Here is a 12,077-nt window from a genome sequence, read left to right as displayed (position 1 = left end):
TCTGTTTAATGTACTTGATAATTCTGATTTAATTCTGTATCAATCATTTAACAGTATATATCTTGGACAAGTTACTTAAATTCTCTGAGTTTCCCTTTAACTTTAGTAAAGTAGCAGTAGTTATATCTGCTTTGCCCTTTTGGTCTAGTTGTGAAATTAAATGAGAAAGTATTTGTGATTATTCTTTGTAAACTCAGTATTTATGTGTAGGATGCCATTCTTACTACACGTGGTAGAATCGCATCACTGACCCCTAGTTCTTCACCCCGTTCTGTAAGTAAGCCCTTGGACGTGTGAATTTGCAAGTCCCTTTCTCAAGAGGGAGGGTATATCTCTCTGCCTCTTGACTTTAGTTTGGATGTATCACTTGCTTTGGCCCACAGAATATGGTAAAAGTGACAGGATGCGGCTCTGAGCCGAGGTCTAAAGAAGCCAAATATGTCTCTGCTTGTTTTTGTGTGCTGTGCCAATTTCCATGAGAAGAACACATCTCTGGTCCCAAGGAGATGAGAGGCGTGTGGAACAAAGCCACTCCAGTCTAGCTATCCCAGCTCAGCCCGGCCTACACCAGCTGACTCCCAGCTGACCTGCAGATACGTGGGTAAGTCCAGCCCAGGTCGGCAGAACACCCAGGCGAACCATGTGAATTAAATAAATGTGTATTGTTATGTAGCACTGACGTTTTGGTGTCATTTTGAGTGTAGCATTATTGTAGTCATAACTGACTGATCTGTCACCCATCAACCATCCACCTATCCAGCTCCTTAAACGTCCTTTGGTTCACTAAGACTAAGGTATCTTCAAGGGAAAAAGACAAGAGACTTCAGTTTTGAGTAGATTTTTCCTTCTCTCCCTTCTCTTTTCTTCTTTTCCCTCTCTTTACCTAATTTCAAAAGTAAAGTGTTCAAGAGTTGCAAATATGAAATTTTCCACATAGCACTCCAAATAGACTGAATAGAAGGCTCAGTAGAGATCTAACAAATAATGTTTTAGTGAAAACGTTTACTTCTAACTGGTATGTAGATGAGGAATCTCTTAGGATCACATGCTGTCTTGTTTATTGTCTGATTTATAAACAAGACTGATCCACAAGTGTATGCAAAAGGTGGAGACAGGGCCTGAAATTTCACTAAGAGCCTTAGTGTGCCACTTAGATTTGGGAATCTTTTAGGACACCTATATGATGAGCTAACAATTCAAATTTTTTTTTTCAACATTTATTTATTTTTGGGACAGAGAGAGACAGAGCATGAATGGGGGAGGGGCAGAGAGAGAGGGAGACACAGAATCGGAAACAGGCTCCAGGCTCCGAGCCATCCGCCCAGAGCCCGACGCGGGGCTCGAACTCACGGACCGCGAGATCGTGACCTGGCTGAAGTCGGACGCTTAACTGACTGCGCCACCCAGGCGCCCCTATGAGCTAACAATTCAATGTAACACACACATATTGAGTGTATACCACGCATGAGGCATAGTGTAAGGTCCTGGGGAAATAGAAATGAACAAGACATAGTAGCTCCCTCTTAATGATCCAGTAAGGGAAATGAAATGCAAATTACTCATGATACTGTATCTATTAATTCTGTAACACGCTTTTTTTGTACTTTGGAAATCAAGATGGCGTGTCATAGTTTAGTTGATAGTGGTTTTTTCATTCTTTGTGGTATAGAGGATAATGATGCAGATTATACTTGATAACTCTCTTAGAGCCACGAAAATACAGAGGTAAGTTACTATGAGAACAGCATATATACTGTGTCATAGGATCAAAAAGCAAGGAAGGATTGCTTCTCCCAGATAACCCGGAGAGAGACTTCATAGAGGAAGAAACATTTATAGAAGATGGATTTCAACAAGAAAAAGTGCTAGAATAAAGACCACTGTAGGTCAATTGGTTCCTAAACTTTCTATCACCGAGGGGTACTTATATTGCCTGTCTCTTTCCCTGTCCCATGTTGTTTTTACAACGATTTTGTCATTATAAATAAATGTACACTTATCAAGAGATACTTCACTTCTCAACTTGATAGCAAAAGCCATACATTACTGTAATCAGAATTTCTAATCAGATGAGATACTCCGTACTCTCCTACTGAGTTAGCATTTTTGGCCAAAAGCCAAGAAATTTAATATTTTAGTTTGTACTAGGGTTTTTGAAATATTGACAAGCATTCATCCTAGATGGGAAAGCCATTCTACATGAAAAATGCATCATAAGAAAATAAATAGACATGGGACCCACAGGTTGTGATCCTTAATATGGTTTGCCTAGTGCTTTGTGCAAAAGAGGAAAGAGTAGAAGCGGTGAGACAGGAAGCAAGAGAGGTCTAGCTCGCAGAGTCTTGAACGTCATCCTTAGGAATTTAGACTTTTATTGTAGCTATCACTGAAAAAAATCATTCGCTTGAATATGAAAGGACATATAGTTTGAATTTGGTTACCAAAAAAAGAAGAAGAACTCATCTATATCATAACCACAAGAGGTAGATCCCGGATGCCTAAATTGCTACCAAAAGGACACAGACATGCCACAGCCTGTGTGTTCACCTATAGCACGGCAGCTGCCACCAAGTGTAGGAGTGTGTAAGCTTTGCCATCAGTTCTCTGTTTCTGATGTGAGGATTCCAAGCAGAGTATTGCATAATAGTTAGAGTTTAACTTCTGGAGTTAAACCACCTAGGTGCATGTTCCAATTCCACTGCGTGGCCTTAGGTAAGTTATTGAAGACCTTTGACCTTCAGTTTTCTTATTTATAAGTGGAGACAATGATGTTATCAATATTAGAAGCTATTTGTAAAAATGACATAATTTTTGTCAGTTGTCTGATGCATAGTTAGCAAGACTTAACAATTAGTTTCTTTTAGAACTTGCTTGGAAATCCAAATGTCAAAAGACTGGGTGATGGCATAGAGCAATAAATTCAATCTTCTCTCTTCCCATCATCTCCTAAGATGCCAAACTGGCTGGTAATCAAAACCCTAAGGAGAAAACATATGCTCCAGACACCAGCTTCATCTTGGCAATGGTCTGCATTTAACTTGACAGTAAATAGGAGGTGACAGCTGAATTTGGTGTGGAGATTCCAGAAGGGTGATTTTCTTGGAGGACGTTAACGGGAAGCTCACCTATTGCAAATAATTATCATTGCAAATACATGAGAGCAGAGGATACAGGATTTTACAGAAGAAAATTCTGGAATCCCTGGACAGGGTTGAAGTGAAGTGGGAAATAATGTTGATGGAATACGTCCTGTTGATGAGACCATGGCTGCCATCACCACCTCCGTTCCACAAGTTTCTTTAGAAATTCCTTTTAATCAGCCATGTCTGAAATTGGCACTGCAGAAAATATTTTTCCCCACAAATGTGCTTAAATATATACTGAACAGTAATAATTAACCCTTATCTTTGTCATGTATTTGTGGAGTGTTCAAAGTGCTTTCACATTTACAATTCCGTGTTTTTCACAATGACCTTTTGAGGAAAGTGCGGCATTATTATCCCCCTTTTCCGTATGAGGAATCTAAAATGGTAAATGGCACAGGGAACCTACCTAATGTTCATGGTTAGTAAGTGAAAAAGACTCCCTTGCGACTTAAATTTGCATCTCCTTTGTCCTTATCTTTATGTGAAGATTTCTATTATTTTCCCATTAGGCAATGATAGTCATGATCCGTCCCCTTTTTGGAGAATTTCCTCCCATATTAATTATATTTTCTTACGCAACAGTTTTATGTCAGTCCTTGCCGCTTTGAGGGTCACAAGAGACTAACATTCGCTGTTGCATCCTGCATAGTTTTGGGAGGATGTTATGGAAAATTGGCAGCCTATCATTTCCTTCTTCCGGTTTGATCCCAGGCTTTCAGAAGATTGGAGACTTGAACTTATCTGTGTAAGTTAGGTGAGGGTTGAATTACTGAACACCTGGTCAGAGTAAGACTTCATTTATCTTTTCATACCTTAAGTCTGTTCCCCTTCTAATCTTTTCTGAATAGGACATCAACTGTAACACAATGGATTCCCTTCCTTTTTCTTTCTGGGGTCAAATATAGTAAAATCCACTGTCCTTCACAAGAAGAAACTCTCTTCTCTGGCTCAGAGACTTTCACATTCCTTCCATGTTACTCAGCATTTTACAGACATTTTGAGGCATAAAACACCCCCACCCCATGTCCCCCCCCCCCACCCCATTTGAAACAGGAAATTGCCTCTGAGAAATTCTTGGGTGAAGAAAAACAATGGAATGAAGTCCTATGTAAGACATCTCATGAAAGTTACAATAGCTTTTTGTAAAAACCCCAGTGTTCTCATCCTTTTACTAGTAGTTCTAGTCACACATTAACATCATTTTATTAGTAATTATGTCAATGGTTGTTAAAATCACCTCTTCTGCGGTTTCAAAAGGACTGGTTTGGTTATCTCTATAATAGACCATCCCCAAATTGACTTGACTTGTAACAGCATTTGTCCATTTGCTTATGATTTTGCAATTTGGGGAGGCCAAAGAAGTAATTTGGGTGATTCTACTCATCTCTCTCAGAGTCTGTCATGCAGCTGCAGTGGTTTGGAGGCTTAAGTGGGGCAGGAATGTTCAAGACGGTTTCTGTGGAAAGCTGAACAGTATCTCCCAAATTTCACATTTACCCAGAACCTCAGAATGTGATGTTATTTGGAAAGGGGTCTTTGCAGATGTGATTAGCTAAGATGAAATCATGCTGGGGTAGAATGGGCCCTAATTCAACATGACCGGCGTCCTGACAGGGAGAAAAAGGAAGAACACCATGTAACAAGAGACAGATACTAGAGTGACGTCACTGTAAGCCCAGAAACACCAAGAATTGTTGGGAACCACCAGAAGCTGGAAGAAGCAAGGAACACACTCTCCCTCAGAACCTGCAGAAGGAACCAGCCCTACCTACACACCTTGATTTTGGACTTGTAGCCTCCAGAAGTATGAGTGAATAAATTTTCTATTGTTTTAAGCCACCCAGTTTGTAATAGTTTGTTATAGCAGCCCTAGGAAACGAGGACAGATTTACTTGCCTTGGCTGGGATGGCTGGAACAGCTGGGGACTGACCAGTCCTCCTCCCTCCACCCCTTCCCCCTCCCATCTCTCTGGGTCTCTCCAACCATGTGGTCTCTCCACCACAGTAGCTGGGCCCCTTTATGTGGAGGCTCCATGTTGCAAGAGTGAAAGTAGAAGCTACTAGACATCTTATGGATCAGGCCCAGAGCTATCACCAGCTTACCTCTGCCATGTTCTGTTGGTTAAGGCAAATTGCAGAGCCTGCTCAGATTCGGGAGGAGGAAACATTCCACGTGTTGATGGAGGAGTGATAGAGGTCCACAGGCATGGAAGGACTTGGTGTCCATCTTTGGAAACAGTCTCAAGCAAGGATCGTGTCCACCTGAGTTTGAGTGAGTATTTTACTATATGACCTCTTAGTACAAGTTATGATATAGGCTTCACAAGACTTCTTTTTTCTTTAATTAAAAAAAAAAAATTATTTTGGAGAGAGCACAAGGGCCAGAGGGGCAGAGAGAGAGGGGCACAGAGGATCTGAAGTGGGCTCTATGCTGACAACAGCGAGCCTCATGTGGGGCTCAAACTCACAAACTGTAAGATTATGACTTGAGCTGAACTCGGATGCTCAACTGACTGAGCCACCCAGGCACCCGGCTTAACAAGAATTCTTAGACTGACAGTCTTCTAAATGTTCAGGTCGTGTCTTTGAATGTCTGCCAACCTAAGCCTGTGTGTTGGCCTCTCCCAGCAGGGCAAGCAGAAGTCCAGGGTTCAGGCAGCCCACGCTGAGGCTCTAGGATCTATGATTCAGCGTGGGGGTGGGTGCAGTTGCCCATGGGAAAGATATTGTGGCATTGCCTGTGGCAGAAGTGACTGTTTCTGAAGTCAGTTGTGACCACGATACGTGCCATTCTCCAGACTAGAGTTTATAGGAAGAAGGTGCCTTTCTGGGAAAGATTGTAAATGTTGACAGTCAGGGCAATGCGTGTGAACAGGCGAAAAAGGAGAAGTAGCTGTAAGAATAAAAATCAGCAGCTGATAACTTGAGAGTTTTAGAGACCACAAGTATTGAACTTGAGTTGGTTTGATTCTAAATCCCTGTACCTTCCACCACACTCTTCATGGTATTTTCTTGAAGTACTGAAACATCTGTGCAGGAACCTAAAAAATGATAAAAAACCAAAACCAAACAAACACAAAAACCCAAAGAAGCTATAACTTAATGTCATTAAGAAACGGAATGATATTGTGGAGTAATGTGATAGATGTCTCTTTCTCAGGCAACATACTTTTTTCCTTAAAAATGCATTACTAATATCTGACACACACAAAAGAATACACGTATTCCACAGGGAAATAATAATATACGCTGTGACCCACCCCCCAACTTAGAAACTGGAGCATCGACAATATCGTGGCATCAGACTTCTTCCCCTTTTCCATCTGGATAGTCTCCATCTGATCTTTAACCACAATTCTGAATCTTGTATTTATCATGGCCTTGGCTATTAGGCAACTAGATCTTCAGGTTCTAATTAAAAGAGGGGGAAATCTAGCTTGGCTCCTCGTTAACTCAAAAAACGATTTTCTGGTTATTAGCGTGTTAACTCATCTGTATTTTGCGTATCCTGTAAAAGCGTGGCAGCGACACCTCTCTGATGAGCAGCCTCTAGAAGTGGTAGTGATACCATGAGCGCTGCTGGGATTGTGATAATGCCTCACAATTAACCAGATGTAGCAGCTTCCTTCCTCTGGTCTTCTGCAGGCACTGTGAGCCCAGGACACTTTCAAAGACCTTCTTTCGTGTTCTGCTCTTCAGCTGCATGTCTTTTTCATCTTCTCCTTGGGCGTGTAGCTCAGCTGTTCTCCAACTGGCATCTGTAGCTTCTAGAAGACTGGAGAGACTAAAGAGTTTCAGAGCAGACAATGTGGCAGCCATGGGGCTGTACCAACAGAAGTGTGTGAAGTAATTTGCATAATCTGTTTTCCAAGAAAATCGCAGAAGCATGGAAAAGCTTTTTCGGGAATAGGCAAAACCTCAAAGGCAAAGAGTCCACCTGGGACATCCTTGCTGTTGAGGTACTTCGGGGGCGTATAAATCACGCAAATTCTGTTATGATCACTTTCATTGCAGACAAATAAGTTTTTTTTCCACTTGGAGAGTTTTTAATTTCATTTCCCTTTTATAAAAGTAAAATGATATGCACACGGGTTTTTGTTGTTGTTGTGCAGAAGATTTAATAATAAAGTGAGCTGTTGCCTCCTCTCGCATCCCCAGGACAACTTCCTAGAGTCACATCCGCTGTTAGTAGTTTTCAGTTCCAGTTCTTCCGGTGGCCACCTCAAATAATGCTTAGCTAATATCCTTAGACAATATGCTACTTCTTGACTGTGTATTCATTCATCCCTATTCAATTTTGGTAGTATTCTGTTTTTTCTAGTGGCTGCAACTGCATTCCGTTTGATCTCATAACTTACTACGTTCCCGCATTGAGGGACGTGCCTGCTGCTCAAATGCACCAGGTTTCCTTCTGCCTCAGTTTCCTCGTCCTTGCTGTTCCTAACGCCTGGAATGCATTTCCTCCCAGTATGCACACGCCCCACTCCCTCTGGTCTTTACTTGAGAGTCATTTCAAGAAGACAGAGCTGGGCTTGAAATCCAGACCCTAGCTCCAGAGCCCTTGCTCCTAACGCACTACACACATCCTCAAGTCAAGGTCGACAATACTGCATTCTGTTCTGTGCTGACATCGAAATCTTCCATGAGTGGATTTTAAAGTTTGAAAACTAATAGTCTGTTTTTACACTGCATATTAGGATTGTTGTCCTTCTTTGCAGCTCCCGAGTCATGACTTTGTTGCCACTCGGAGGAGACGGCTCCCAGCCACTTCCTTCCTTTGTGCCCAACTTTATTTCCCTCTCTGATGCTGGAGGCTGGTGAGGCTGTCATCATTCGGAGGTGGTGTTCCCTTCACTGAAATGGCCAATGGTGGTCCCTCTCTTATTCTCTTTGCTGTTATGGATTTATTCCTTTATTTCCATTTGGTTGGCATCTCAAGTGTAGTGGAAGGCATGGCAGAAGCAGCAGAACGAGGGAGGGAAAGCAGATGCCAGTGTTCAGTGACTCACCTTGAACTGGAAGCCCCAGCAGATAGAGTTTTTGAAATTTTATTTTAAGATGAGAACCTGGGGTGCCTGGGTGGCTCAGTCGGTTAAGCATCTGACCTAGGTTTAGGTCATAATCTCACGGTTGGTGAGTTCGAGTCCCACACTAGGGGGCTTGACTCTCTTCCTCTCCCTCTCCCTCTCCTTCTCCCTCTCCCTCTCTCCCTCTCCCTTTCTCTCTCTCTCCCTTTCTCTCTCTCTCTGCCCCTCATGCGATTCTCCCTCTCTCTCTACCTCTAGCTCACTGCACCCTCTCTCTCTCTCTCTCTCTCAAAAATATAAATAAATAAAAATACAATGAGAATCTGGAACAAAAAAGTTAGGGGGAGAACTAGAATTTATTGAATGGCTCACCATGTGCCAGACACTGAAAGGAGTTATTTCTCTCATATCAGTGAACCGAATCTTCTCTGTCCCCAGAGTAGATGGCTACATTGATTTCTTTTTTGTAGATGAGGAAACTGAAGCTTACTTAGAAAGTTAAGGAACTGGCCCGAGATGATAGTCTGAGAGGCTAAAGGATCTTACGATGGGATGAGAGGAGAATTTTAGAGGCTTGAAATCTTCTCTTCATGTCTCTCATGTGACGTTTGGGGCCTTCAGTGCCCTCTCACAAGGGAGATTCAGATCAGAAGCCCCGGGATAAATATAGTCTGGTGACTGTCGGGCGTATGGTCTCCTGGAGGAGAAACCTAGGCTTTTGCTTACAGCCTCCAGGAGTATCCATCGGCTCGTGGGCAAGCAGTTCGTGCTTCTCTCTGTGTTGTCACCCCGGACAGAAGCTATATGGCTTGTGTTTGCTACCAGGGAGGGATATTTAGCTTTTATTTTTGAGGGGTAGAAAAAACTAAATGAGGGTATATTTTAAAAGTGATGAAAATTGGTAGAATACACCCATGTACTTCCAAACCCCTGTATTTTCTGAACTAATTATATAAAAAGATTATACGTCTTTAAAAGAAGCCTGATGATGCGCACACAGTTGAGAGTTCATTGGATTAGACTATTGTCTAATTTATATAAAATAGAGTAAAAGGACTTGCAAACCCCTAAAAATAAAGCCAGCCTCTACCATTCCTAACGATATTCTGAAAATTCCTAAATATACCTTTGATGAATTTTGGGTGCATGGAGAAATATTTCCCAAACTGCCTGATTTTTTAAAAAAATTTTTATTTATTTGTTTTTGTGTTCGAGTATAACTAACATACAGTGTTATGCTAGTTTCAGGTGTACAATATAATGATTCAATAATTCTGTATGTTTTTCAGTGCTCAGCAAGGTAAGTGTACTCTTAATCCCCTTTATTTTACCTATCCCCCCCCGCCCCACCTCCCCTCTGGCAACCACCCGTTTGTCCTCTGTGTTTAACAGTCTGGGTTTTTTTGTTTGTCTCTTTTTTTGTGTATTCGTTTGTTTCTTGAATTCCACATATGAGCGAAATCATATGATAGCTTATTTCACTTAGCATTACACCCTCTAGGTCCATTCACGTTGTTGCAAATGGCAAGATTTCATTCTTATTTTTATGTCTGAGTAATACTCTGTTGTATATATGTATCATATCTTCTTTATCCATTCAACTGTCGATGGACGCTTGAGTTACTTCCATGTCTTGGTTATTGTAAATAATGCTGCAATAAACATAGGGGTTCATATATCTTTTTGAATTAGTTTTCATTTCTTTTGGGTAAGTCCCCAGTAGTGGAATTACTGGGTCATACGGTAGTTCTATTTTTAATCTTTTGAGGAGCCTCCATACTGCCAGATTACCTGACTCTTTCCATTAGGACCAGTTAGGACAGGAACGGTCTTGCCTGAGAAACAGCTAGAACTGTAGGAACAAAAACTGGTAGATTTCAAAAACCCTTTGGGCAACTGCAGACTTAAATTTTGTAGCAAACACATTAAAATAACTCCCAATCCATGTGTTATGGGGAAAATGAATCACTTCTGTGCTGTCTTCAGAAATTCAAATGAAGTCATTTTTCAAAGGGAAAAGAAGTTGCAAAAATGCTAAGGTTGACCACTTCTCGATAAGCTCTATTCCCGAGCAGACAAGTGTATTGGAATTACTTTAGGAAGGTTGTCAGCTTCTACTTGTTTGGGTCTAAATGAACTCCTAATATAAAAATGTTCCTGAGTTAGACCTTGGCAGTCCCCTGCTTACAGATGGATTGAGTTCCCCAAATTGGATTCTAACCCAGTTGTTAGGAAATAAGAATACATTTTGCAGTGAAACAATGTTGTACATGATCGTTAGAGTCCCAGGCCAGCCCACAAAACTCCATTTAACTCCCAGTGTTCTAAAAAGAATATTATCGACCGGCGTTTTTCAAATTGGAAGCCTCAACTTATTAGTGGTCATAAAAGCAATTTAGGGAGTGGTGACATCCTTTTAAAAATAATGAAATAGAGGGGTGTCTGGGTGTCTCAGTCGGTTAAGCATCCACTTTCAGCTCAGGTCATGATCTCAAAGTTCGTGGGTTTGAGCCCCGTGTCAGGCTCTGTGCTGACAGCTCAGAGCCTGGAGCCTGCTTCCGATTCTGTGTCTCAGCCTCTGCTCCTCCCCAACTCACACTTTCTCTCTCTCTCTCTCTCTCTCAAAAATAAGTAAATATTTAAACCAATTAAAAAAATAAAAATGAAATAGAATAGAATGAAAAGGGTACACTGCAGGAGATAAGAGTAGGTATTGTATTGTTTCATGGAACTCTGGTTTCAAATATGTGTGTCGTATGCATATGTATACTGGGTAACAATGCAAATGTATATTTTACTATGGTATAAGTTCAAAGAAAATTCGAATAGCATTGCAGTAAGCCATGCCTCCCTTAAGACTTGTTCAGTATCACAGTTCTGGGTGTCAGGCTTACATTTCTGCAGAAACCTTGGATTTCAAGTGACTTAAACTAACTCCTATTAAGCAGGTGATGGTTTGTAGCAGTGAGGAGATGTGTGTGTGTAGCTCTTGAATGAGAAGCTGGGGTCCCTGGGAAGGAGAGGAAGAGTAGGAGTGATGTATGCTGATGGAGTGGGAAGTTATGACTGGGATTCCCAGGTGGGAGTTGACAAGTTTTTTGTGCTACTTATGAGCTAAAAATGGTTTTTACACTTTGAAAAAATTGTTACAGAAAGAAGAAGAAAATGTGACAGAAACCATATGTGTCCAGCAAAGCCTAAAATATTAACTATCTAGTCCTTTGCAGAAAAAGTGTGCAGAACCCTTTATTCTAGGGGAACAAGGAGCAAGCAATTGTGAGGACTCTGAACGAAAGTTAAGAATAACCCAAAGTGCACTCTAAGTACTGAGCCAGAAGATAAGGATGTATCTTCACCTAGTGTTACTACAAAGGATCAAGAATAAGGATAAGCCTTAAAAGTTCTCAGTGAGAGAAGATGGAGTTACTAAGAAGTGACTGTCAGACTGACAGCCAGCTTCTCATTAGCCAAGATAGAACAGAAACAAAGTATTAGAAAACATGCTTTAACCTGGAATTTTATGCCAGCTAAGTTATCTTCCAAGATTGAGGGTCAAATCATTGGTCTTAGCAATATTTTCTTTGGATCTGTGCCTCAATCAAAGCAAAAATAAACAAATGGGACTACATCAAAATAACAAGCTTTTGCACGGTGAAGGAAACCATCAACAAAATGAAAAGACAACCTACTGAATGGGAGAAGATATTTACAAATGATTTATCCAATAAGGGGTTAATATCCAAAATACAGAAGAACTCCTACAACTCAACACACACACACACACACACACACACACACACGCACACGCACACACAGTCTGATTAAAAAATGGGCAGAGTAGCACCTCGGTGGCTCACTTGGTTAAGCATCTGACTTCGGCTTAGGTCACCATCTCACAGTGTGT

General features: G+C 41.3%; 1 long non-coding RNA gene across 4 annotated transcripts in view; it reads left to right on the top strand.

The window, feature by feature from the left end:
- Positions 1-5,279: 5,279 nt before the first annotated feature.
- Positions 5,280-12,077, top strand: part of LOC106979381 (uncharacterized) — an 81,002-nt gene continuing 74,204 nt past the window's right edge. For all 4 annotated transcript variants that reach the window (XR_008291528.1, XR_008291527.1, XR_008291526.1 and 1 more), the window contains exon 1: positions 5,280-5,418. This is a non-coding gene — a long non-coding RNA (uncharacterized LOC106979381). The remainder of the gene's footprint in view (positions 5,419-12,077) is intronic.

The sequence above is a fragment of the Acinonyx jubatus genome, chromosome D3, assembly GCF_027475565.1.
Source record: "Acinonyx jubatus isolate Ajub_Pintada_27869175 chromosome D3, VMU_Ajub_asm_v1.0, whole genome shotgun sequence".
Lineage (NCBI taxonomy): Eukaryota > Metazoa > Chordata > Mammalia > Carnivora > Felidae > Acinonyx > Acinonyx jubatus.
This window is presented reverse-complemented; position numbering and strand designations above follow the sequence as displayed.